Source organism: Aotus nancymaae, unplaced genomic scaffold, assembly GCF_030222135.1.
Source record: "Aotus nancymaae isolate 86718 unplaced genomic scaffold, 86718_ANA_hifiasm-v0.15.2.pri h1tg000030l, whole genome shotgun sequence".
Classification (NCBI taxonomy): Eukaryota; Metazoa; Chordata; class Mammalia; order Primates; family Aotidae; genus Aotus; species Aotus nancymaae.
In genome coordinates, this window is record NW_026988443.1 from 25,729,110 (window position 1) to 25,735,109 (window position 6,000).

The window sequence follows — 6,000 nt, forward strand, 5'->3', positions numbered from 1 at the left end:
GGACATTACAGGCACCAAATTCTTAAAAGTGCTATTTCTAATCATTCCTGGCTTTCATTTAAATTCGTAATCCCCTTCCTAGAAATTCCAGCGGAAACTCCTAGTTCTCCTGCAAATCAGTCTTTACCCGGTTGGTGTTGGGTGCTCCATCAAGGGCTCTGTGGAGTTGTTTCCTGCTCTAGTGAGATTCAGAGTCTCATTCAAAGCCTGTTTGCCAAACTTTCACCAGCTGTGACTCTGGTATCGCCCGGGTATTCTCTCTCAAAAATTCTAACCTTGCAGTGCGTTCTCACGCCTGCCTCTGACGTGGTTCTTGTGATCCCCATCTCCTCACCCCACACCCGTGTTCCTCCTCTGGTAGTTTGGCCTACAGCACACATACCAACTGGGTTTTAAAGTGGGTTCTACCGTTAGACACAGCACAGTGTGTCTCCCCTTTTGTTCCAAGGCAGTTAGGGTAGTCTCTCTCTGGAGGCCACGTGCTTCTGTGGTAGACACCGTTTCTGAATCCCAGATGTGTTGACTTGGCTTCTTCCGAAACTCTCAGCAGACTGTCTACCTTTTTCAAAATTCAGGCCCCCTATGGAACATACCAGAATGTTCCTGCTTCCAGCCTGAGGAGTACCTCCTACCTTCAGTCCATGCGCAGGACAGAGATGACTGATGTGTCTTGGAATCAAACCTACCTGGGCTCAGGAGGTCACCCTGCACCATGGCCTCAGGCGCTCCCTGGTGACCCATCAGGAACCCCATCCCCTTATGTGTAAGCCCCCCACCTACACACACACACACACACACATCACACAATAGGAAGCATTAGCACCAAGGGAAGAGCTGGGCAGTTTCTCTTAGAAGCTTCAGGAAAATGTTTTACCTTAATATTTGAAAGGAATTCATGGACATAAAAGATCCTTTTTCAGGTTATTGTTCTGTTCCCTCCAGAATTAGTTTGAGTTTTCATTTTAGACTCCTGGAAGTGTTCTACTAAAATAAAGCCTGGCATACCTATCAAATAACTCGGTGTCAAAGGGTTCTAGATTTGGTCTGGAGGTTAAAGCCACAGAATGCTGCAGTGGGCCATCACCCTGGAGAAGGGAAGGTCTGAACGTCCTTGCAGGCTCTGAATTCCTTTATTGCAGGCCTGAGACATCCTAGCCATCTCCCTGGAGAAACATCTGTACCCAAATATCACACCCTGTGCTATGCTCAGTAAAGTACACTCATCCCAGCCAAGGTCATTACCCTGCCCTGATTCCACTTCTTTCTCTTGTTAATAATAAATTTCCTTCTGTCTTCTAACATTGTCAGTTTTTCCCTTTGATTTGTTTTATTTTTGCTTTTGGGTTTTTCTGCCCAATCTATACAACTGTCTGTAAGATAAGTTACATAATGAACTTGAACATGATCTTAAATGGCATCTCAGAACCTCACTAATATTACTTAGAAACTTCAGTTCTAGGCATGCTCTCTGCTTACCCAGAGGGGAGGTACAGAGCACTCTACCCAGACCGTTGCTACAGATGTAAATAAAACATTATCAAACAAAGACAAAAGTGAGACGCTTGCCAAATGACTAGCACCCAGAAGTTCTTCCCAGAATATGTGGCATGCTCACAGACAGCCCCCAAGCCAGACCCTGGTAACCTTGGCAAGGAATGATCAAAAGCATCTTCTCAAAAGCCTATCGAGCTTTCTAGAAATGGCCATGATGGCTTGTGACAGGTTCTGGGTAGTGCATATAGTTAAGGGTACCTGTCTATTCCTTCAGGGCCAATATACCTGCTCACCAGGTGCTCAGACCTCTTCTGGTGGCCGTCCATTAGAGAGACAAGGAGAGGTGAGATGAACAGATGCCACCTACACTTCAGGCTTTCTAATCAGGGACGAGCAGATGCTCTCCTGAACACTCCATGTTGAGATGTCACTAATGTAAAAATTAGTGTTTTTCTCTTTCTGCCAGAATGCAGGATTTACATGATCCTTCACACATATCTCTGGAGGACTGGGGTATAATCTCATAAGCAGCAAGGAGCCAATAAACCTTCATTCCAGAGAAAACACCCAACTATCAGAAAATTCCAAGAGCTTTTTTCCATTGGCAGCTCCTCAGATTCCTCAACCCTGCCCTCCCTTTGATGATGGCCATGAGCCCAGCCGTACCGTAGGCAGCCAGAGACATCAGTGGGGGTGAAGGTGGGATAAGGCCTATGTCTAAGTGAACATATACAGAGCTGCTGTGGGGTTTGATTATCAGGAAGCATAAGCCATGGGTACCATTGGAAAGAGAATGGGATAACTCTATAGATCCTGAGAGCACTTGGACATCAGCTTCACAGACTCTACTTCTGTGCTGTGGGGTTTGGTTGGATTGGGTTTGTTGCGGCAGACGAGGTCAACTTGATTAACTGAAATGTGTTTCTAATGGTTTTACATCTTCTAAACCCTCCTGATCTGCTGAGGATGTCACCAGCCCTGGTTAGAAGGTTCTCATGGTGTTGTTCCCAAGGCCATGTTTTCTCTTCTAGTTCTCTATGTTCCGCATTTCCCATTTGCTCCCATATGATCCTCCTGGCTTTATGTTGAATAGGAATTTACTTCTCTAACTGAGGTTCCTTAATTCTACTCCCAGCACAGCTAAGCCCCCAGGCTATCTGGGAACTTGACAAACAGGCCGAGAGGCTGGTGGCTCTGCGAAGCACCTTTGCGGCTCTTTCCTCCTCTATCTACCCTGAAACCCAAAAAGTGCGAGGGAAGCGGGCAGGCCCCCAGTGAAAGCCAGGCCACTTTGTGATGTGGAGCATACTAGAAGAAACCCGTGTCACCGCTAGTCCCACGCTCTGAGCCCACGCACAGCTGGGGTTCTTTTGTACTTCTCTTCCCTGTCCACCTCTATTTCTTCTGGAAACCTACTCGGCTGAAACCTACAAGTTAGGCTTCAGGCTTAGAACATTTTTAGCTGATGTAAAACCCCATGGCGCCCTCGTTCTGTTGTTCTGTTGCATTCAGCAGGCCCCTGCGCACCCCAGGCCCTTTGCACAGGCTCTTCCCTCTGCCTGGAACACCTTTTCACCTGCTTCATGCGAACTCATCTTTTCCATCTCAGCTTTACTGGGTTTTTTAAGAAGAGCTTTTCCTAACCTCCCAGATGAGCTCCATTCTCTCTATCAGGCTCTCATGGCACTGAACACTGCAGTTTTATACTTCATTTCCATCGTTTGGTTAGGGAATTCCCTAAGCTGTAATCTCTATCAGTAAAGGCACAGAGTCTATTTGGACTCATCCCTGATTCCCCTGTGCCTAGCTCTGGGGAATATGGTGAGTAATGAACACTGTTTGAAACCTTGAGACTTACAGAAATGAGCTTATGTTCTTAGTTCATATATAAATGTCTGTATTTGTGTGTGTGTTTATTTCTACTCTAATTAATGCCTATCACTTCCACATCATCATCTTCATATTAGATTGAGTCTCAGAAACCACCTTTCCTCAGCACTCCTGAAGGGGGCATCCCAAAGGGGCCCTGGGTAATTTGGCACGGGGGCTTGGTGTGGACGTCTCACCCAACGAGGCCTTCTGCAAAGCCTCTTTCTCTCTCACTGCCTCCTGGATTCCTGGCTCACAGCCACGTTTCAGTCACGTGGTAGGGTCTCTTGCTCCCCCAGGAGCTCCCCAGAATGATAAATGGGTGTGTATTTCGTCTCTTTAGTCACCACTGACCAGTAGAACCGAGACCAGCCACCTGGCTTTGCAGAGGGGGTGTGGTAGGAAAGGACGATGCAGCTCCTGCTTGGGGATGCCATGCTCAGGGTACCCTGGGGACACGGCTCGGACTGCCAGCCTGGGACCTCAGTTGTGGATTAGGGACCAGCACCTCTGAGCTACCCAGAAATGTGTCACGTGCCCCGTCCCCTCCTTGTTAGATATATGTATCTAGGGCTCTTCATGTGGGGTGCAAAGCCAGGAGGATTTTTCTCCACCTTGAAAACACACAGCTGGGCTCCCCTAAAGGTGTTGTTTTGAGTCACCCACTTACATCCTCACCCAAAGGGTAGAGTAATTGCTAATGAGGGAACCACCAACCTGCCCCCACCCCACCTTCTCTCAGAATGGCTGGAGCAGGAACACACACATCTAATGAGTTACAAGAGCTTTAAATCACCAACTAAAAACACACGCTCGATTTCCCCTTTGGAGGGGTGTTCAGCCAGACACTGGCATTTTCTTCCCCAGCCTCACGGTCTTTTAAATATTGCATTTCAAACAGGAACGGGCCAGCGATCCAAGGACCTCTCCCATTTTAGGAGAGGAGCCCCTCTCCAATCCTTGCCTTCAGTTCACCCACTTTCTGCTTCCCTTTTGAAGGAGTCTGGCAGATTCAGTAGTTTGGGGACTTGGTGACATTAATTTATCTGTTTTATGTAACACAAAGTCGTTATTAACAGCATCCTAGATCATAAAAAAAGGTATAACAAGAGACAAAGACGGTTTTTTTCCCCTGGAAGATAATAGCAGTCTCGCTGAAGAAGAGAGGGGTCGCCAGCCGCTCTCCGATTGGTGGCTTAGACCCCACGTTGACATTTCTGCAGTTTCATCAGAAATTCTAAATAATCCATGTGAAAACGGGCGGTTATTTACCAAAGATATACGCACTGCATGTGCCCGTAATGCACTGAAGACATAATCTTGGCTCTCGGAGCTGCCTTTTGTGTCGGGCGGCAGCAGCTGCTGCAAAAGCCTCCAACGAAGCAGTCCAAGACATCTGGGGGAAACTGAGTTTGGGGGTGACAAATACGAGGGCCTGATAACACGAACACTAAAGAAATCCATCTCCACTGTGGACAGCAGGAGAAGTAGCTAAGTAGGCACATCTGGACCAAGTCACAGCGCCTGCACCCAGGGCCTTTTTGTTTTTCCAAGCTGGTTCTCATTTTCTGTAGGTGAAGAAAAGCATCTTCAGCTATGACTGCAGGCGCAGGTCTGCGCGATCTCGTCCCTTCTATTTTGTCAGTGCCCATCAGCAAAGAGGTCTCAGCATCTGGGCTTCCGTTTCCCTTTTATGCTAATAGGACAGGATCAGGAAACAGAACCACATGGAGGATGCAGAGTCCAGCTTCTGTCTGGGACTGGGAGCCTGCAGTCCCCTGGCCAGGCTTGTATTTGGGAAATAATTCTAGCTGCTCTCAAAGATCCCTTTTCCTTCTCCTTCCCACCTTTCCATCCCCAGCCCCCAAAGTCCCCCTTTGCTCCCTCCCTCCCTCCATGGGGTGACAAGCAGGAGAGGCTGACAAAGAGCCAGACCCCCACCCTCCCCCTTGGTTCCCCGCTGAGATTGAACAGCTAAGAGCAAATGTGCAGGGTCAGAGCATTAATGGGGGCACAGGCAGTCCATCTCTGCTGGCCCAGATGCTCGGGACGCTCTCCATCCTGTGAGAGGGAGGAAGGGAGAGGACAGCAAGGCGGCTCAGAGGGGGCTCCTGGTGAATGCAGATGTTTGTTTTCCTGGATTTTCATGTGCCCGCTGCTGGCTTACACCCACACAGCTGCACACCGACTCCCACACCCACACACCGACCCACACAGCCACATACCGACCCATGCACTCACACAGCCACACACTGACCCCCACACCCACACACCGACCCACACAGCCACACACTGACCCACACACCTACACACAGGCCCACACAGCCACACACTGACCCACACACCCACACAGCTGCACACCCACACCAACCCACACAGCCACTCACCAACCCACACACTCACACAGCCACACACCCATGCAGCAACACACCCACCCACACACCCATGCAGCCACACACCAACCCACACACCCACCAGTCACACACTGACCCATACAGCCATGCACTAATCCACACAGCCACATGCCAACCCACATACCCACACAGCCACACACTAACCCACACAGCCACACACTGACTCACATACCCACACAGCCAGACAACCACACAGTCACACACCGACCCACACACCCACACA